The sequence below is a fragment of the Scylla paramamosain genome, chromosome 9 (assembly GCF_035594125.1).
Source record: "Scylla paramamosain isolate STU-SP2022 chromosome 9, ASM3559412v1, whole genome shotgun sequence".
In the NCBI taxonomy this organism is placed as follows: domain Eukaryota; kingdom Metazoa; phylum Arthropoda; class Malacostraca; order Decapoda; family Portunidae; genus Scylla; species Scylla paramamosain.
The window spans coordinates 3,367,501-3,390,268 of NC_087159.1; positions in this window are offsets into that span (position 1 = coordinate 3,367,501).

Genomic DNA, 22,768 nt, shown 5'->3' on the forward strand with positions numbered 1-22,768 from the left:
ATGGCCTTCCTGACTGATTGGATCGATGCTTTATTGCCTGACTTGACTGATCGGCCGATTAACTCAGTAGGGGCGGACTCATCGCTCGTTCAGGGGGGTGATATAAATGACTGCTTACCCCCTCACTCACTCACTCGCTCATTCACTCGTGACCTGCATTAGTAAGCTTAAAGGGCAGGTAAAAAAGGAAACAAAGACAAATAAAACACTGGATTCTATGATGGTAACGAACACAAACACACAAAACAAAACACACACACAAAAAAAGGGAGGGGTAATAGACATTAATGCCCACTCACTGACTCAACAGTGACCTAACAAAAAAATAAATAAACACTGAATTCCAAAAAGATAAACACATACACACACAAAATTCCCCATAATAAAAAAAAAACACTAAAACAAAAATCATCATAAAACAAAAGGAAAAAAATAAATAAATAAAAAGTACAGACGTAAAAGGTCAAAAATAGTCCCCTAAACCTGACCTGCTTGAGAGTGGAAGGTTAACAGGTCATAATGGGTTAAGGGGATAAACAGGGAGGGAAGGAGGGCCCGTGTCACGGGTCACGGCGGCTCACCTGGAGGTCACGGGAGGACAGGAAGGTCAGGAGGCATTTGGCGTGAGTGGGAGGAAGGAGGCGTGAAAAGGAGGGCGTGGGAAGAGGCTGATTATGTGATGGAACTAGAGACAGAGAGAGAGAGAGAGAGAGAGAGAGAGAGAGAGAGAGAGAGAGAGAGAGAGAGAGAGAGAGAGAGAGAGAGAGAGAGAGAGAGAGAGAGAGAGAGAGAGTTTTGATGTCATAAATAAGATTAATAATGAAGACAGTAACAATAGAACGTGGATATAGGAAACTGAGAGCAATCTAAATCACTCTTCAAATATATATGTGTTATTCCCAATCATTTCGCAATAACCATGATTAATACCGGGCCCGGACAGATCAAATTTCAAAAAAGTAAAAAATGGATGCTTTCCATTAATTTTAAAAGAACGACAATTAATGAGACCAGAACGTATTTCCCAACTCAATGTTTCGAATTCATTTCCAATAATAACAATCTTTAATGAGACACAGAGGTACTTATAATCACATTACGCCGTCCATTCCACGCCGCCTTTCATTGGGGGGTTCGCGCGCCGCAGATGAGAGAAGGCTGGCGGCGCATGTCTCAGGCAAACAGCAGGAACATGCGCTAAGGGTGACTGTTTGTGTGTGTGTCTGTGTGTATGTAAGGAAACGGGGGACGGGACGCGATAGAGGGACACCATCACCTAACTCTCTACCCACTCCAATTCCTGCTCCCGAAAGCGCCGGCGACATTACTTCCATAGTTTCCATAAGGCTCACTCAACCTGGTCCAAATACCAATAACTTTAGGGACCGGCTGATTGATTAACTGAATGACTGATTGATTGGAGGCCTCGCAATAAACCGGGTCATGCAGGCCAGGGAAGCAATAAGTTCAGGAAAATCGTCAGCGGATTTTCATTCTTACTCAAGTGAAAGTTTATACGAGAATTTGAAACTCTCTATTTGGTCGCCTTCCAGGAATGTGGCGCAAGGAAGCATGAGTGTTGGTGTCTTGTCTCTGCGCTCCCATCTCGTTGGTGTGTTTATCCCTTGGCAAGATTGAGCACTATTTTTTTTTTTTCAAGCACGAGGGAGGGAAAAACCAAGGCCAAAAAACAAATCTAGGAAAAAAAAACTGGTAGCTTAATGTCTCTTTTATAAAAAAGCGAACACTATTAAAGGAGAGAATGATAAACTACTGAAGAAAAGAAAGGAGATAGAAGTACCCAAGAAAAGAAAGGAAGAAAGAGTGCTAAACAAAAAGGAGGTAAAGCACTGAAGAAAATAAGAAGAAAACTACAAGAAAAAAAAACGAGAAACCAGTAAGGAGGAGAACAAAAAAAATAAAAAAACTACTAAAGAAAAGAAAAAAAAGTATAAAAAAAAAAGAATCCTAATGAAACTATGACACCAGTCCATAGGAGAATCCAACAACTCATCATGCACAGAAGATAACGTGCCTTCAGTTCCAGGAAGAGGGTATAATGCACGTCTGACTACAACTGAGACACAAAACACCGGGCGAGAGAGAAGAACAAACTGCTCCCATTCATATTAGCCACGTAATCGCCAACACAAACAAACGATAAGTGATAGTAATTTTCTTCACCTTATCTCCTCGTCTTCCACCGCCACCTTCACCTCCTGTTCTTCCTGCTGCTGCTCCTCCTCCTGCTCCTCCTCCTCCTGCTCCTCCTCCTCGTAATCGCCCCGCCACGCCGCTGAGGTACAAAACGCCACTTTCATCTGCATCTAATTTACTCTTGTTTTGTCACTCATTCGACTCACCTATTCTTCTCCGCCACGACCGTTCCTCCTTCTCGTCACTCTCCGTCGCTGCCTCGGCCACTGTTCCAATGCACACGCACACACATACACACACATATACACACACACATACACACACACACATGCACGCACGCACGTTAAGGCCTTGACGTGGTGATTCATTGCCCGATTCGATATCGTAGTTTGTTACGTGTGTGTGTGTGTGTGTGTGTGTGTGTGTGTGAGAGAGAGAGAGAGAGAGAGAGAGAGAGAGAGAGAGAGAGAGAGAGAGAGAGAGAGAGAGAGAGAGAGAGAGAGAGAGAGAATTATAGAAACAAAAAAAAAGCGAAAAAAAAAACAAACGCAGTCCTAACTTTAAAAAAATAATAATAAAACACACAAAATGACACAAAAAATACAAAAAAAATTATACCTTCATGAAATAAAAACCTCTGACAAAACAAAAAAAAAAAGAAAAATAATGAAGCAAAGATATAAAAGAGAAAGCTAAAGAGAGAGCTAGAAAAGGGAGAAAAGGAACAAAAGAACACTTACCGCCACAGAACACCTAGGGAGCACCTGGAGGCTTCTTTACCTGGAACGGAGAGAATCGAGGTGGAACTTTACCTGGAAAGAGAAAAATGGGGTGAAACCAAGAAATAGGGAAGCGGGGGATTGGGGAGAGAGAAAGACAGAGACAGAGAGAAACAGAGAGAGAGGTGGACTAGAGAAGGGAATACGCAATAGGTGGATAGAGAGAAGAGTAAAGGGGAGAGATAGACAGGGGGAGTAAGGGAGAAGTAACCAAGAGGAGAGTAATGGATAGGTGGACTGAAGGAAGAATGGGTAACGAAAAAAAAAATAGTGAGATTAGATAAAGAAAAGTGTATTAGTGAAAAAAACAAACAAACAAACACACATTTATCTATTAACCATAACGATTAGACACAACTTGACCCTCTCTCTCTCTCTCTCTCTCTCTCTCTCTCTCTCTCTCTCTCTCTCTCTCTCTCTCTCTCTCTCTCTTACCTGTTAAATGTGAGTGCAGTTTGGAGTAATGACGCCACCATATAAAGGGCAATTACAGAGGGGTGGTGGAGAGAGAGGGAGAGGGAGAGGGAGAGAGGGAGAGGAGGGACACAAGGGGAGAGAGAGAAAGCGAACAGGGGAAGAGAGGGGAGGAGAAAATGGTGTAGCGTGTGCTGTAAAAAAAGGGGGGTGAGGATGCTGAGGGAGAGAAGAGAGGAGAGATGCGATGGAGAGATGAAAGAGGGAATAGAGGGAGAGTAGATGAGGGGAAGGGAGAAGGGAAAATGGAATGAGGGGGTTATGGGAGTGAGAGGGGGATGAGGGGAGAGAGAGGGGGAGTGAGGTATATTGCGGATGAGTAAATGAAGAGGGGAGAATATGAGAGAGAGAGAGAGAGAGAGAGAGAGAGAGAGAGAGAGAGAGAGAGAGAGAGAGAGAGAGAGAGAGAGAGAGAGAGAGAGAGAGAGAGAGAGAGAGAGAGAAACGTGGAGACAGACAAATAGAAAGACTAATGAAAAGATGAAAGTGTAATTACAACACACACACACACACACACACACACACACACACACACACACACACACACACACATACACAACACTCAAAATTGCAAAATATAAAAAAAAAAACGAAAAGAGGAAGAAAATTAGGGAAACCGAATGTGAAAGGGGAAAAAAAGAAGAGGAGGAGGAAAGGAAGAAAAAAAAGGAAAGGAAGGAAAGTAGGCCAGTCAGGAGAAAAGAGAGAAAAAGGGAAGAAAAGAAAGACAAACGCCTTCCTCCTAAATAACTCTCCTCGCTTTGTAATCACCCATTAATGAGGAACTTGTAAATTACGTGCGAGGAGGAGGAGGAGGAGGAGGAGGAGGGGGAGGAGGAGGAGGAGGAAAAGGAGGAGGAGGAAGGGGAGGATCAACACGAGAGCATACGAAGGAAGAAGGAATGCAAAAGAGGACAGAAAGATGAGGAAAACAGAAAGAAATTAAATAAAAGATGAGGAAGGGAAAAAGAGAAAGATAAGATAGGAAAGATGTGAAAAAGATGAAAAAAAAGGACGATAGGAAGAAGAAAAAGAGAAAACAGATGTGAGAGAGAGAGAGAGAGAGAGAGAGAGAGAGAGAGAGAGAGAGAGAGAGAGAGAGAGAGAGAGAGAGAGAGAGAAACGCAGACTCAGAAGAATAGAGATGATGATAACTGATGCATGACTAAACCCACAGATAAGGGAGGAACAAGGACCCGCCCTGGGCACCCACTTCTCACTCCCAGACAAGCCTCCCCATCAGCGCTGCCTTCACCCTGGGACGCGCGGGGCTGACGGGAACAACACCAGGCGGGGCAGTGTTGCATCACGGCGGTGTCTTTCGTGGAATCTGATAACACACGCGGGAACTGCAGCCGCTATGTAAACCCCAATACTTTGACTAAGGGTCTTTTTTTCTATACGTTGATATGATGTGGTGTATGTTTACGGTATGACTGATATGGAGGTTATAGGCCTATTTTTCTCTTTTTCATAGGTGCAGGAGTTTGGGTAAAGAGACATACAAGAGAGAGAAGAAAACACACACAAAAAAAGGGCTTCCCAATACAGATGAATTCAGTATTAGAGACGTCCCAGTAAAGCAGTGAAGCAGTTCAAGTCGCAGGAAGAGGGAAAAAGCAGAAACGGGCAAAGAGTGTCAGAGTTTACCAGTGAAAAGGATGAAAAAATGAAGGTATTGGTCAGTTCTTGATTAGAGAGAGAAACAGTATAGGGATAGGAGTATGTTTGTCTATGTAGTTTTATCCTGACGCAGTAAAACCAAAGACTTAAAAGAGGGAAAATAAGTAAAATAAATATATCTCAAATGGGAAATAATAAGAAGTGAATGAAGATAGATATGACAAATTAAGAAAAGAATGAGAGAAAGAGAGAGAGAGAGAGAGAGAGAGAGAGAGAGAGAGAGAGAGAGAGAGAGAGAGAGAGAGAGAGAGAGAGAGAGAGAGAGAGAGAGAGAGGCACTAGACGTATTTTAATTATCAGTGCGCGTTCATCACTGGCATCTGGCGTCCAGGGGGAGGCTATTTGTCATTGCAACTCCCTCCCTCCCTCCTCTACTCCCTGCTTCCCTTCCTCCTTCCCTCCCTCCTCTACTCCTTCCTTCCTTCACTCCTCTATTTCATTTCTTCCTTCCCTCCTCCCCTTCCTCATATATTCCTTCCCTCCCTTACTTCTCTATTTCTTCCTTCTCTTACTCCTCTATTCCTTCCTTTCCTTCCTCCTCTGTTCATTCCTTCCTTCCTTCCTCATCTTTTCCTTCTCTTCCTCTCATCTCTATTCTTTTCCTACTTCCTTCCTCCATCTTTTATTTCTTCCCTATTTCTCTCCCTGCCTTCTACTTTGCAGTTCTCTTCTACCATCACCTTAGTAGTCCTAGGTCAAGTCGCCTCGAGAGGACCGCAAGGTATGTTGTGGCCTGTGTTTCTATGTAGCTCGATGTAACTCTCTCCCTCTCCCCATCCAGCCTCCCCCGTCACTCTCAGTATCAGCCAGGAACCGGTACAATACAGAGCACGTTTGAAGAAATCCCTCTTAGCAATAGTGGGGGAAGAGAGAGAGAGAGAGAGAGAGAGAGAGAGAGAGAGAGAGAGAGAGAGAGAGAGAGAGAGAGAGAGAGAGAGAGAGAGAGAGAGAGAGAGAGAGAGAAATTCGGTTTTGGTATATTGATAAAAAAAAGAGAAAAGGAAAGACATTTATGCAAAATAGATCAGAAAGCGGCACACAAGAAGGGGAGAAAGAAAGAAAATGAGAATAATAAGACCAAAAAAAAAAAAAACTCTAAATTCGACATTTTTTTTCTTACTAATCTTTTAACATAACATTTCTTTCTTAAATTTATAATTTTTCAGTGTTTTCTTATTGTTACTGTAAGCCGTAAATGGTTTTGGTAAACATTATTATTATCATTATTATTATTATTATTATTATTATTATCATCATCATCATCACCACCACCACCACCATCATTACAAATACACACAGAAAACAAACTGTAAAAATAAGTATACTTGAATAAAAGAAAGAGAAAAGCCCTTTAATGCAAAAGAATAACAAAAGAACAACTTTCCACCAAGACAAACCTTGCTTCCCTGAATTACAGACGCGGCTTTCAGCACTGAGCACACACTGTCTTTATTATCGCTGAAACAATGACCCGGAAAGAGTGATATTTCAAGTGCACCTCTCCCTCTCCCTCTCCCTCTCCCTCTCCCTCTCCCTCTCTCTCTCTCTCTCTCTTTCATCAGTAAAATTTGCCTCTCCTCAGCGCCTCGTAAGGATAATGACGCTGCAACATTCAGCAGTTAATTATTATGGAAGCGCTTTATGCATTGCTATTATGTCCAGGTTAGGGTATTGAAGTTTAAACAGGAGGAGGAGGAGGAGGAGGAGGAGGGTGACAATTAACCTAGTAAGGGATGCAGAGTGAGGTGCTGTGTAGGTGTACTGGGGGGTGTCACAGGTGATGGGGGAGGTGTACGGTGGGGGAGGGGAAGGGGAGGGGGCTGTACTATGGGGGTGTAGGCGGGGATGTCCTCGCGTCGCAAACTGGTTCATGAATTATGGAGTCCATTGATTCAGCGCGCGGCAATGGGGTGTTTCCCTTCATTCCCTCTGTGTTATCAAACTTACTAAACAAAAAGCAAAATCGCCATCTATCAACTTGATGTACGACTTGCTGCAAAATTTAGGGGAACTTGTTTATATTCAAATACCCATGACCGCTACACGCATTAGCATAGTAGTGTTGTATTTTGTTTTAATAAAATACGCTCGCGTCCCCCGCTTCTGTTTTCGCATTAAATTATTAAGCCTGAAATGAACGCCGGGCGCTGCACTGCTTTCGAAATCGGATTCATTAGTGGAGACGAAGGTTAATACTCGCCGCGATATTAAGTAAAACAAGAGCAGAGCCCCCGACGCCCGCGCCGCCGTCCGCGCCGCCCCACTGATGGCGCCCAGCAGGACGCAGCGAGCACGGGGAATAATTCATGGCCGCCGCCATACACGACGACCACCCACACCACGGGTGCCGGGGCGCGGCGGCCACACGCCGAGGCGCTGGGTTAAAGTGGCACGCACCGCGAGGGACGCCCACGCCAGGCACACGCCAACCATGGCATGCTTGCTTTCAATGATACGAGTATAATATTTATTATCACAGCTCTCTCTCTCTCTCTCTCTCTCTCTCTCTCTCTCTCTCTCTCTCTCTCTCTCTCTCTCTCTCTCTCTCTATATATATATATATATATATATATATATATATATATATATATATATATATATATATATATATATATATACACACATACACACACACACACGTATATGTAAGAGGGATTTCAGAGAGATGTGTAAGGAGTTGTAAGGAAGCGCCCCCATTGTGCTGGTGGCTCATTCAATTCTCCTAACTGTAGTGAAAGCCAAATTAAAGTTTTCCGGTGGCGGGCAGTGAAAGGGGCTCTTCCCTCCACCATTCATCACTGCACCGCCGCCAGCCCATTCTCTCCACCTTCCCTACAAACCTACCCTCCACTACACAGCCGCCTCCTCCGCCACTTCTCTCCTCGCTCGTCCACTTTCCACACACGTTCCCTTCGGTCCACGTCACACGGCCCGGACCTCCCTCCCTTCACGTCACCGGAAACACATCGCCAGGAGCCATTAACTCATGAACGATGGAAATACTAATGACTCGTTACGAAGGTTAATGACTACCACGCCGCGTACTGAGAGAGCCTGCCACCAGCGTGACTATTGCCACCAACACTAACCTTAATATTACAGGCAATAAAGAACATCAACAACAATGAGAGGTTAGTAATTTCTTTACAGAATTAGCTTAGAGAAATCGCCACGTCAATGAGAGAGAGACGTGACGAGCAGCAGCAGGTGAATGACCGCAGCAGTGACAGCCAACACCAGTGACCGCTGTCCAGTCTTAACAAACCACAGCCAGCCTTCACACGCCCGATTATGGTTTGAAATTGTCTAAAATCACATACACCACATCTTGCTTATCTGTTCACCCACACTATGGTCGAAAATCACACGCATGTTCCCTACCTATTCAATCTAACTTTAAATGCTGGACTCATACAGGGGATAATTTCGCTAACTAACCAATTTAATACTTTGCTACTTTGAAGCGTAAAATGGAACTTATTGGAGGATCACTATATTCCACATCACCATCCCGCACCATCCCATTCCAGTGTATTTGTAATGTACAGCTCGCACCAACAAAAACAAAAATAATAAAAAAGAACAAAACAGTCGGTACAAAATCAAACAATAATCACGATCCGACACATAAAGTATTACAGTTTTTATTAGTAATTATAATAGTATGAGTTTTAATGGGCTTCATACCTGAGTGATTACAGCGAGCATCTCTCAGTGTCGGGCAGTCAGTACCCCATTAAGGGACAGGTTATAAAAGCATATAATTAGATGTCATCAGCGGGGGCAATAATTTTAGTCGAAAGTCCACCCCACAAATCACCGCCACGAAAAAAAAAAAAAAAAGTAAAAAAGCAAAAGGCCATCAACTGTAAATGTGTGAATGTTATCAAGTGCGGCTCACAGGACACTGAAAAAAAAAAAAAAAAAGCACATAATAAAAAAATAGACAAGTACTTTTCCAGCGCAGTGGCGGCAGCAGCAGCAGCAGCAGCAGCAGCAGACGCGAGGCTCCTCACAGGCCGCCCATCCGTCATGCGCAACATTAAAACCAGATAATCTTAGCGCTGCTTTCTAATTCCGAGTGGCCATCCCCTGGGGCGGCGGCGCGCGGGGGGACACTCCTGACTGGCGGCCCCTCATTACACAGCTTAACTAGGATGCACTCCACTCTCCCTTCCCCCACTCCCCATTCCCCAGCTATTTCCTTCGTACCACACGCCAAACACCTGCCCTGCTGAGGCTAAACACCCCCTCCCGCTGTCCCCGTCAGTCCGCCCCCTCTTCACCCCCTCCTCCCGTACCAGGACATAACGATGCTGTAATTATTCCCTTCAGTGAGCCGCGTCGCGTGTGCTATTTATTCATTTAATCTAATGTGCGTGCAGCTCGTGTGTCGCAGGCCTGTCGCGGCGCCAAGGCCCAGCACGCCCCTCCCCGGCGGCCTGCACGTCACCGTCCTCGCCTGGGTTCGCCGCCTCACGCACATCACCTTGTCTCCGCAGTCGCCTGGCGGGCTTCTCATATTGTCGTGCATAGGTGAGTGGTTGAGGGAACTGAATACCGTAATGATCATGTTTGCCGCGCAGTCGCATCCTCCTCCTCCTCCTCCTCCTCCTCCTCCTCCTCCTACTACTACTACTACTACTACTACTGATAATAATAATAATAATAAAAATAATAATAATAATAATAATAATACTGTTACTACTGCTACTGTTGTTGCTGCTATACTACTACTACTACTACTACTACTACTACTACTACTTCTACTGTTGTTATTGTTGTTGTTGTTGCTGTGGTTGCAACTACTACTCTTACATCTATAAAAACAAGTTCTAGTACTACTACTACTACTACTACTACTACTACTACTATTACTACTAACACTACTACTACTACCACTACTACTACTATTACTAAAAATAAATAATAATAAAAAAATAAAAATGAAAATAATAATAAAGATATAATAATAACAATAATAATAATAATAATAATAATAATAATAATAATAATAATAATAATAATAATAATAATTCATGTGAATGACAAAATTCATAATTTCAAATCCTCATCATACCAGTATCATCAGAATATATTTTTCGCCGCTTTATATTTATACAGAAATGGCTCCACACACACACACACACACACACACACACACACACACACACACACACACACACACACACACACACACACACAGTAATCACAACAATGGGAAACTTTCCTGAAGACCAAAACGAAGGAGGAGAAAGGGAAGAGGCGAAAGGGGAAGAGGAAGGGAAATCAAGAGTGGAGGAGGAGGAAGAGGAGGAGGAGCAGGAAACAATGGTAAAAGGAGGAAACTTACATCTAACTCTGACAGGGGAAAGTGGAGGAGATTACAACAGCATGGAGGGAGAGACGAGAGGAAAGTAACCATGGGGAGAGGAACAAAAGAGAGAGAGAGAGAGAGAGAGAGAGAGAGAGAGAGAGAGAGAGAGAGAGAGAGAGAGAGAGAGAGAGAGAGAGAGAGAGAGAGAGAGAGAGAGAACAGAAAGAAACCTGAGAAAGACAAATGAACGAGAAACAGGAAAAAAAAAAAAGATATACAATTCAAATCGTCACAGAATACACGAATCCACATAAAATTCACACATATTCACTTAAACCCCAAAATATTACGAAAAAAAGGCACATAACTTCTCAAAACGCACGAAAAAGGAAGCGGAATCTTCACCAACACATCAAACTCCTCCCTGCAGACCAACCACCCATAAACTTAGTAAACCATCACGGGAAAAGCCACATTATTTCCCCACCTTACGAGAAAGAAAGGAGGTGAACGCCTATACTAAATATCATCCCCCCTCTACACTACACACAACTCCCTACAGCTCCCTTTGTCACGTGAGGTGGCGGGGACTTGTGACGAATTAAAGCTAAACGATTCGGGGTCGGGAAGGCAGAATCGTAATCTCTTGCCGCGCACAACAAAGTAACGAGTGTGAAAATGAAACAGGTAAATAAGGAAGGAGGAGGAGGAGGAGGAGGAGGAGGAGGAGGAGGAGGAGGAGAAGGAGAAGGAGGAGGAGGAGAAGGAGGAGGAGAATGGCATGCCTGAATAATGAAGGGAACAGGAAGGAGAGGGAGTAATGAGGTGTATATATGAAAGAGAACAATAGCTAATGGGAAAGACCAATGATGCAACACGAGAGAGAGAGAGAGAGAGAGAGAGAGAGAGAGAGAGAGAGAGAGAGAGAGAGAGAGAGAGAGAGAGAGAGAGAGAGAGAGAGAGAGAGAGAGAGAGAGAGAGAGAGAGAGAGAGAGAGAGAGAGAGAGTCACTCACCCACACTCACTCACTCACTCACTCAACACCACTTCCATCTCCTGCAGCCCTCTCACCTCCCATCACCTCACCTCACCTTGCCTCACCTCTGCTAGGTAATTAATCTTGATTGGCTTGACCTTGACTGCTGTTTGCCTGCTGAGTCCAGTGTTTACACCTGTTTGCTAAGTGTCGGCACGCTGTCACCGACCCTGCCCTCCCCCCAGTACCGTCCATCTTCTGTCACTCCCTCCCCACGAAAACTCCCGTCTCATACCACCCGCCTTACTGCACCACCCCCTCCTCCTCCTCAACCCCCGCCCAACCACCCACCAGAACAATAAACTCGGCAGTCACGCCCACGAGAGGGAAGGGGCCGCCCACACCGCTTTAACATGGCGGTGAGCACGCACGCCCGAGTGTGTAAGTGCTCTCTAGATTAGTGGCTTAACGGCTGGTTTATAGGGATCTTACACTGGGTTAGAGACGCCGCGACGAGGGTGGGGTCTTGGAGCAAAAGGAGACGAGGAGGAGGCAGGGAGGATGCAAGGAATAGGGAGTTGAGGAGATAGAAAGAGTGGGGTTAATGCAAGAGACGACGATAAGGGGAGAGAAGATAAGAGAAGGAAGATGAGAGGAGGCAAGGGGGATGTAAGAAAGAAGATAAGATGGAAAGAGAAGGTTAGAAACAAGAAGAGGTATAGGGATGATGATAAAGAGAGAGAGAGAGGAGATAAAGAAAGTGAAGGGGAGAGGAATGACAATAAGAAGAGGAGGTAAATAAAAGGAAGTGAATAAAAGATGGAAAAGAGGATGATGAAAGCAAAAGAGGGATAAGGACGATGAAAAGGAGGTAAACGATAAGATAGCGAAGGAAGAGGAGAGGAGGGAGGATAAGGAGGAACAGGAGGAAGAAGTGAAGGAAGAGTTGAGGAAGGAGGACAAGGAGGAGCAGGAGAACGAAGAGAAGGAAGAGGTGAGGAAGGAAGATAAGGAGGTAGGAGGAGGAGAATAAGAGAGCAGAGAAGTGGTAGTGAAAACAAGACCAGGATGAGATGTGAACACTGAGGCCACGGAGAAGCGAGGCGAGTGGAGGTGAAGAGAGGCTACAAATTTGAGTAAGGTGAGTCTTGCTGTGTAGTTTGCTGGCATGGTAAGAGTATAGCTGTGTGTGGAGGGCGGGGTGAGAGTGACATTCCTGCAGAGAGAGAGAGAGAGAGAGAGAGAGAGAGAGAGAGAGAGAGAGAGAGAGAGAGAGAGAGAGAGAGAGAGAGAGAGAGAGAGAGAGAGTATAACACCTTTACCTGCCTCTTACGAGTACAAGAATTCGTTAAGACTTGGTCACTACCTATTAATTTTTACTTATTTACTTTATTTATTGGTTAATTTTACGATTAAAGATAAGAAACGTAAAGTAAATTTCTAAAGGATTATAAAGTAACATAATCCACACCCACCCACTCACACACACTACTTGTTTTCTTATTTTCACCTCCTCCACATCCACATACACACACGCATTACGGTCCCGGCCTCCTCCACCTCCGCCCTCTCCACTTGCCATGCACCGCCGCTGCCCTGCTCGCCATGCACACCGCTCCACTGTCCGCTATGCACCTCTGCCTCTCTTTAACCTGTTTCCTCTGCTCGCCATGCAACTCGTTCCGCCCTCGCATGCAGAGTGTGACCCCCATGCTGAGAGTGAGGCTGGTCTCCTTCTTCACACGGCAGGCTCGTTTCCCCAGGTATGGTCTATATTCTAAAGTTTTTGGTATTGTCTACGGAGCTTTATGGTGTATTTAAGTTGTCTCCTGTGGTATTTGTTGGTACGCTAACGATGGATGGTAGTTTTTTTTTTTTGTCGTAGTTTTTGTGTTGTTTGTTTTTTTGTGTATGAGGGAGGCCGACCAAGAGGATAAAAGTAGTTGAAAAGAGAAGCTCCCAAGAATAATCAAGAGTACAGGAGTCAAAAGAGGTGGATAACTTTATCTGTTTTTTTTTTTTTTCTATGTCTCGATGCTTCTCTCTTGAAACAGTTAGGTGGAATTTGTTAATCTTGCGTGAAGGGGAAAAGTTTATAGATTCTTACGTGCAAAGAGTGCGAGAGGCAAATGCAAGGTGCCTTTTATAGCAAAATTAATTGGGAAAAGCCATGTTTATGATGCATTCCAACAATGGCGAACGTGATACTCCTCGCTGCGATGTTTTTCGTTGTATTTACATTTCTACTGATCGATATCAAGGAGTGGGAAAGACCAATGCGAGGCGACTCCTTTAACGAAACCAATTGAGAAAAGCAACGTTCATGTGCCTTCCAGCAACAACGAACGTGATACTTATAATGATGTTGTTTCCTTTTATTTACATTTCCACTGATCGGTATCAAAGAGTGAGAAAGAGCAAAGCAGGATACACTTTTTTAACGAGACAAAATGAGGAGAGTCACGTTATGTTCCTTCCAGCAATGAAGAACATGATATTTGTTATGACACTGTTTCCTGGTCTTTATATTCCCAGATTCATAGTCTGTTGAGACCTTAGGATTCATGAAACACTGCTCTTCCACAGACACTCCCTAAATAACATTAATGCCGTGTATAACTAAGGGAGCGTGAATAATAACCCTTTTTTTATGTATCCAGGGCTACATCATCTAAGAAAAAACGAACTACTGAGGAGCCAGTCCCTAAAGAAGAAAGCCATAAGGATTATCGAATCTGGAGAAGTGTCTTGAAACCTGCCACTCGAAAATAATTACACAGATAAGGTGAAATACAGAAGCAGACAGGGAGTTTGAGTTATCCAAAATCTGAGAAGTGTCTTGACTCCTGTCTCTGGAAAAAAAAAAGAAATATTACACAGATGAGGTGAAACACGGAAGCAGGCAGAGACTTCCAGAGTTTACCATGCAGGGGAATCACATTTAAAATACGACATCTGAGTTTCTGTGGCAATTGAAGCTTCATCTCCTCCACTCGCGCCGGGCCTCTACCTGCCTGGCACCATTCCACTCCATTCCACGTGCTTGGCTATATTTCTGGCGCCCTTTGATGTCACCTGATACGCCAGCGTGTAATTAAACCCTGACATGGACCCGCCTGTCGGATAAGAGCCATTTTATCCTGGAAAAAAAAAAGACTGCGATCTGCGCGAATCCTCTACATGAAAACCTGTGTGCTTGCTGCTATTTGTTTCTACAGATCACATTACAGATCTACGGACCCGCACTGCAATTAACACTCGCATTTTTTGTCACATTGATTCAGAGTATGTACAAAGAAAGATTACTGGGAAACAGAGCGAGATATAGATAAATAAATATATATCCGGATACAGATTGTTAAATGTAGATTAATACGTAGGGTTAAGGAGAGAGAGAGAGAGAGAGAGAGAGAGAGAGAGAGAGAGAGAGAGAGAGAGAGAGAGAGAGAGAGAGAGAGAGAGAGAGAGAGAGAATACCCATGCAACAATGTGACTTCTGAAATAAGGGGCAAAAAACACTCATGCACACACACACACACACACACACACACACACACACACACACACACACACACACACACACACACACACACACACACACACACACACACACACACACACATATAATATAAATCACCTGAGGAATGGACTGGCATGCATAAAACTTCCCTGCTCTTAACTACTGGGAAACTAGAGCGTCTTGTCTGCCCTTCTGCATGATACATAGACACTAGTGCATTGTGTGAATCATCGCCTGCATGACGCGACATATTTCGTGGCATCGCTGTGTGACTGCTAAACCCTGGCGTCTCTTAGGAACAAGAAGAAGAACAGTGAGTCGCCAGGTGGTAAAGGGATGTCGCTAGAGGTTTGTGTGAGGGTATGCAAAGGAGTCAGTGCGAGGGTATTCAAGGGGAGTAGAGGCGAGGGTGATAAGGAGGAAGGAAGGAAGGAAGGAAGGAAGGAAGGAAGGAAGGAAGGAAGGAAGGAAGGAAGGATGGAAGGAAGGAAGGAAGGAAGGAAGGGAAGAAAGGAAGATAGGAAGAAAGGAAAGAAGAAAGGAAGAAAAAGGAGAGAGAGAGAGAGAGAGAGAGAGAGAGAGAGAGAGAGAGAGAGAGAGAGAGAGAGAGAGAGAGAGAGAGAGAGAGAGAGAGAGAGAGGCGGGAAAACCTCAAAATATACCAATATATCAAGCCAAGAACAAGGGGCGCTTACACACACACACACACACACACACACACACAACAAGCAGCGCACCCAATGTAAATAACTCAAAAGGAAAGAAGAAGAATGCAAGCAAGTTGAAAATCAATACCATGCGGCAGGACGGAGGAGACGAGTAAGCACAACAACACTGCCTTCCACCCTCACCCTTCCTCCCTCCCTCCCTCCCTTCCACCCTCACCCTCCCCCCATTCCTCCACTTCCCCACCCACCCAGCGTTCCTTCGTCAGTCCGGCAACGATAAATCTTCAAGAGGAACTATTTATTTCCTTTTTTCCTGCGCTCCGTGATGCGCCGAGTCACCGCCACAGACGCTCCTCCGCATAATTTGGAGTCGGAGCCCTACCAAAATTGTACTGTCAATGGCGTGCGTCATTACTCAGCCAGGGCGGGGGTGCAGGGGCCGGGGCAGGGCGGGGCAAGAACTAGTAGTACGTCGCGCCAAGTCGCCCCAGCCATTGGACGTCGCCGTGTAATCAAGGGCACAGGCGCCGAGACGCAACCACGGCGACAGGGACGAAAAAGGTGATGGTGGTGGTGGCGGTGATGGTAGTGTGGGAGGTGATAGTGATAGTGGTGGTGGTGGTGATGACGGTGGTGATGGAAGTGTGAAGGGGAAAATTGTGACCAAGGGAATGGGTGCAAATTGATACCGGTACTCGCCTAACTTTCGGGTGCTGGCGCGCATGCACACACGCCCGCCAGCACGCACACATATTCACACACACACACACACACACACACACACACACACACACACACACACACACACACACACACACACACACACACGCTCCCCCAAGCAAGGTATCTGCCTTAATATCTGCCCACTTATATAGTTAAATGTATCGTAATGTTTATCTGCCGCGCACAAACAAAATGCTTGGCTCGGGCTCAGCTCTCCTCCCTCCTGATAACTTAACAACTGCTTTCATAAACATGCAGATTACGAGCCATAAATACTATAATTAATCTTGCTTAATACCAGCTTCTATATGAAAGCAGAGGAAAGCCTAAGAAATATCTACGCTCCAAAAATATGAATTTACAACAACTAAACTTAACTCCACCTAAACTATGATTCATTTCTATCAATATAAATCCTATTATGTCAATGCTTTATTAAAAGACTCGGGGAATATTTAACTTTTAAAATATTAATTTACATCGGATAAACCGGACCATCGAAACTGCAATTCATTTATATCGATATAAATTCCATTATGTCAACACTCCATTGTATCAGCGAGATGGCCGGACACGAGGGAGGGTTTATATTCATTATCTCATGGGAGGCGGTGCGTTGCCGCGGGTGTGGCGGGGACAGGCTGAGGCTCCTTGGTAGACACGCCACACCCTGCACCTGCTATCTGGCTACCTCAGACCCTCGCCTCATTGTCCTCCTACCTTCCTTTTCTTCTCCGGTCTTCCGTCATAGCAATTAATACAGAATTCAATCGTGTAAACTTCCCTACTGTCTAATTTCCGTTCGTTGTGCCCCATCTACAAGGTCCTGTGCCTCTCCTTCCCTTAACAATGCACGTCTTCATCCTTCCCAGTGGTTCCCCTCCATACATGCTCACATCTCCGTATTTCCGCGCGCTATCAATGATCACTATCTACTGTGCATTTAAATCACCAGTGCTTCCCATACATGATCACGGTCTGGGCTCCCGTAGACTTGCTGATACATGACTAAGGACTGTATTCTGAAACACTTCTGCGCCTCACCTCCACTACACTCAAAAGACTCTAGTTGAAGTTACACGGTTTTTAAGGGTGTTTTTTGTATGGTTCTAGTGACAGATTAATGAGATTTCTACATCATTAACAGAGGAAACACTCTTGAGAATCCGGGTAATCATCTTTGTGGCCCTTGAAAATTGTTGCGGTGAGAGAATATGGGCCTAAGACTGCCAGGGACCTGCTCGTGGGTAAAACTCCTGCCTCCGGGTGACAGGACAATAGGAGGGAGCTGCAGGAGGAATTACCTGCCGGAGAACACTGTGGCAAGGGAGCGGCGTGCCCTTTGAGGATCCCAAACCATCCTTGTTGCCTGTCCTGCGCGTCTCCTCCAGCAGTATGCAGTGAAGGGCAGGAAACACTCAAGAACAAACAATTCCCTTCAAACGTGCCCGTCCTCTTCCCCTCTTCCCCTTCCTCCCTGCTCCCGACCCCTTTCCTTCACCCCCACCACCCTGACCACCACCAAAACCACCTGCCTGTGAATTACTAGAGGAGGGGGAGAGGAAGAAGGGGAGGAGGAGGAGGAGAAAAGGATGGAAGTTTATATAACTCTGAGTCTATTTCAAAATGGACCGAATTCCACGTCAGACAAGCGAGTGAGTTTTGCGGTAAGCTGTTTGCAGTCACAACACTCAGTAACATATTGGCTCATCCCTACCTCTCCTCTCCTCGCCCTCCCTTCCCTTCCCTTCCCTCCTTGCCCTCCCCTTCCGCTCCTTCCCCGCCACAGCAATGCGTCACCTCCAGGCCAGCGGGGGGCGGCGGCTGGAGGGGGACAGAGGCTCGGAGATGGAGAACTGGGGGCTGGGGGAAAGGGATGAGGGGAGGGAATGGAGTAATGGGAACTGAGGGACTGAGGAAGAGAATCAGCGTGGGATGGTAAGACTATAGGATGGGAAGGCGTGTGTGAAGAGAGAGAGAGAGAGAGAGAGAGAGAGAGAGAGAGAGAGAGAGAGAGAGAGAGAGAGAGAGAGAGAGAGAGAGAGAGAGAGAGAGAGAGAGAGAGAGAGAGAATATATATTGGCTCAGTAAACACGCAGCATTGACTTTAAAGTTCAGTATTATATATAGTAAAAAAAAAAAGTAATGTATAAAAAACTACTCAGGCGAACAGACACACGGACAGGTTGATAAATTTGCTCCAAGTTATATGTCTCCTCTCTCTCTCTCTCTCTCTCTCTCTCTCTCTCTCTCTCTCTCTCTCTCTCTCTCTCTCTCTCTCTCTCTCTCTCTCTCTCTCTCTCTCTCTCTCCCACAGCAGCCGACACAAACACATTAAACAGTTCTCTCTCTCTCTCTCTCTCTCTCTCTCTCTCTCTCTCTCTCTCTCTCTCTCTCTCTCTCTCTCTCTCTCTCTCTCTCTCACTTATCTGTATTCCTCCATTTCCAACATTATTATCAACTTTTTTTTCTTTTTATTCTTTTCTTGGTCTCCCTCTCACCTCATCATAGTTCACGCCACTTCCTTACCCTCTCTAATCCTACAATCCCTTCTCACAATCATTCTATATTCAATCCCTTCTCACAATCATTCTATCCCTTCTCACAATCACTCTATCTCACTATCATTCTATCTCACAATCATTCTATCCCTTCTCACAGTCATTCTTTCTCATCCTACAATCCCTTCTCACAGTCATTCTACCTCTCCCTCCCTTTCTCGCTCTCTCATTCTTTAGGTAAACAAAAATCTGTTATTATTTGACTTAACACAAACCACCATGAAGTTACACACACACACACACACACACACACACACACACACACACACACACACACACACACACACACACACACACACACACACACACACACCATCCCTCTTTGCTCTCCTTCATTGTATGTAAGAAAAATGTGTTTATCATAACATAATACATTTACCACTAAAAGAAAGGACAAAAGAATGCTAAATAAACCAGCCATAGTTTATTCAAGAGGTTACGTGGCGATCTAAGTATAGAAGAATGAAGAGGATCCAAACTTAAGAAAAAAATGTTGCGTGTTGATGATGATGATGGTTATGGTGATGATGGTAAAGGAGATAATGAAGAGAAAGGACTCATATTGTCTCAAGGGTAAAACAAGAATGATAACAATGACAGTGATGGTAATGATAATGATGATGTGATAATGCAACTCTGTGACTCCAAACTTGTTATTAAAGGAAAGCATAAGTATCACTGGATGCCTTGAAATCTTTTTTTTTTTTTTCTTCATGATTTTGAGTAAGTCTTTGTGACAACTCTTTGTGGACTGGCAACTCCAATGAGCCTTTTTCTTTAAGAGCTTTTGTTGCCCTTGGTCAGATTCCACTCGTGTAAAATACAAGTTCTAAGGAAAAATTAGGTTACAATCAATATTACAAGAGGCAAAATATACCCATAAACTTAACACGATGAGATAGGAAAAAAAAAAATAGGGAAAAAAAAATAGTATCAATGAAAATTAAATATATCTTCATGTCTTAAAAATAAAAAAAATGGCATTGCACAAAAAAGAAGTGGTTGCGTAAGCTTCCTGACGCTTGACCTTAATGAACACTGCAACTTCCTTGACCTCTGATCCTCCCCAGCCTTGCTTGCCACAGATCATTTCCACGGGTGCTTGATTAGTGTGCCGTCCAGGATGCAACGGTTATCTCCCCTCTGTTACTAGTGAGTGGGTGCAAGGGGCAGTAAGTCACACAGCAGAGAAAGGTGGATGGGTAGGTGCCCAGTGGAAGAAATTGAGTTAATGCGCTCGATACCACAACATTGATTCCATTATATTTTAGGCGTCATTAGGACATATTAATTCAAAGACTGGATTGCTACGACCACCAACACTATCATGACTACTATTACTACTACTACAACAACAACTACCACTACTACTACTACTACTACTACTACTACTACTACTACTACTACTACTATAACCACCACTACCACCATCACTGCTACTACAACAACCACCGCCACTACAGGCAGGCGCCACCGTGATCCGTGTGCAAGACGCAACTACGACCAACACAAAGCAACAGAAAAAGGGGGACAGAGAGAGAGAAAGAGAAAAAAAGAGATGGATAAACATGCCTCAAGAACGGACAAGAAGGCAAACACCAGAGACAAGTACACACACACACACACACACACACACACACACACACACACACACACACACAGGAGCACGCAGCAAAGATGAACTACAGCGGACAAAAGAAGAGAAGGTAAAAATAATTAAAGCGTTGGGTGGATGGAGAAAATGAGAAACAAAACAAGCTTAACGTATATACATGTGATGAGAGAGAGAGAGAGAGAGAGAGAGAGAGAGAGAGAGAGAGAGAGAGAGAGAGAGAGAGAGAGAGAGAGAGAGAGAGAGAGAGAGAGAGAGAGAGAGAGAGAGAGAGAGAGAGAAAGCAACATAATCGCTGAAAACTGAAAAAAAAAATTAGTAAGAAAATAAGAAATAGAAAACAAGAAATAATGGAAGGAAAAGAAGAAAAGGAGGAGGAGGAGGAGGAGGAGGAGGAATCGAGAGGACAGAGGATATATCAACTGGAATAGTAGATTCAGAAATGGTATAACAGGTGAAGGAGGAGGAGGAGGAGGAAACAGAAAGGTTTAAAGAAAGGGATAAAGAATGAAGAACAAGCGGAAGGAGGGAACACAAGGAAGATGAGTGTAAAATAATGAGGGACGATAACACGAAAAGAAAAAAAAAAAAAAAAAAAACAGACAAAGGAAGGAAGGAAAGAAGAGGGAAATCCTTTAATGGAAACGAATCGAAGAAAGTAAAATAGAAAAAAGAGGAAGGAAGAAAACAGAGAATACACGAATGGAAGAAAAAAGAGGAAAACAAGGAAGGCAGGCCAGGAAGGGAGGAGAGACAGAAAAAAAAAATATATGGCAGATTCATAGAATGGAGAGATCTAAAACAATAAAAATCGAAAGAAAGAATTAATGGTGAGAGAGAGAGAGAGAGAGAGAGAGAGAGAGAGAGAGAGAGAGAGAGAGAGAGAGAGAGAGAGAGAGAGAGAGAGAGAGAGAGAGAGAGAAGGAAGTAAGAGGAAGAGGAGGTAAGGAGGTAAGGAAGTAGAGAAGGACAGGTATGTAAGGAGGAAGAAGGGAGAGGGAGAGTGGGGAGAGTGGGAGAGGGAGAGTGGGAGAGGGAGAGAGGGAGAGGAAGAACTAGCCCTGGTAAGCAAATAGACCAACACTCCCTGCTTTGTTCTTCCGTTTGCTCTCAGTCAGCCCTGATGGAGCACCGCCAGCGATCCCCCTCTCCCCTCTCCCTCTCTCTCTCTCTCTCTCTCTCTCTCTCTCTCTCTCTCTCTCTCTCTCTCTCTCTCTCTCTCTCTCTCTCTCTCTCTCTCTCTCTCTCTCTCTCTCTCTCTCGAATCACTTCCTCTTGTCTAGTAGTAGTTTATCTCTCTCTCTCTCTCTCTCTCTCTCTCTCTCTCTCTCTCTCTCTCTCTCTCTCTCTGGACTTCCTTCTTTTCTCCTTAATTACCGTTTTTCTATATTTATTTTCATACGTTCATTATTCTCCTATTCCTGTTGCCATTTTTTTTATTTCCTTCCTGTTATTTTTCTATTTTATTTTTTTTTTCTGTTCATTTTGGTCTTTCTTCCAATATTCTCTTTTCCTTTCGATAATCTTTCTTTTCTATCCCATCTTTAATTCTCCTCATTATACTTTATTATTTGCATTCCATTTTTGTCATTTTTTTTTCTCTCACTTTCATCTCCGTCCAGTTTCTCCTCCTCCTCCATCATCATCTCTTTCTTTCCTCGTGTCATCGTCGTTTCCTCTTCCTCTCCCACGTTACAATTTCTTCTGTCCATCCATTGTCTCTCTTCTCTTCTCTCTCCCCTCTTTATCACTGTTCTTCTATCCCTCTCTGATTACTCCTCCTCTTCCTCACCTCTTCATTTATCATACATTTCCTTATCTACGAGTACAGTCTCCTTTTTTTTGTGAGTGTCTTCTTTATTCTCTTTATTTTCTCCAGTTCCATCTTCTTTTTTTTCTTTTCTCTCTCTCTCTCTCTTTTGTATATATTTATCATGCATTTTGTATATATCAAGTCTCTCCTTCCACCTCACCTTGTTTGCTTCCGCCTTTATCCTCTTATACAGTCTCTCTCTCTCTCTCTCTCTCTCTCTCTCTCTCTCTCTCTCTCTCTCTCTCTCTCTCTCTCTCTCTCTCTCTCTCTCTCTCTCTCTCTCTCTCTCTCTTCCTTCCTATCTTGCCTAACCGTCCACCTCTAGTTATTTTTTTTTCTTCCTTTCTACCTTCCTCCTCCTCCTCCTCCTCCTCCTCCTCCTCCTCCTCCTCCTCCTCCTCCTCCTCCTCCTCCTCTTCCCCAAAACCTTTCTTAAGTAAACACACCTTAAGAAACCCCGTCTGGTGGTGCTTGAGGAGGAGGAG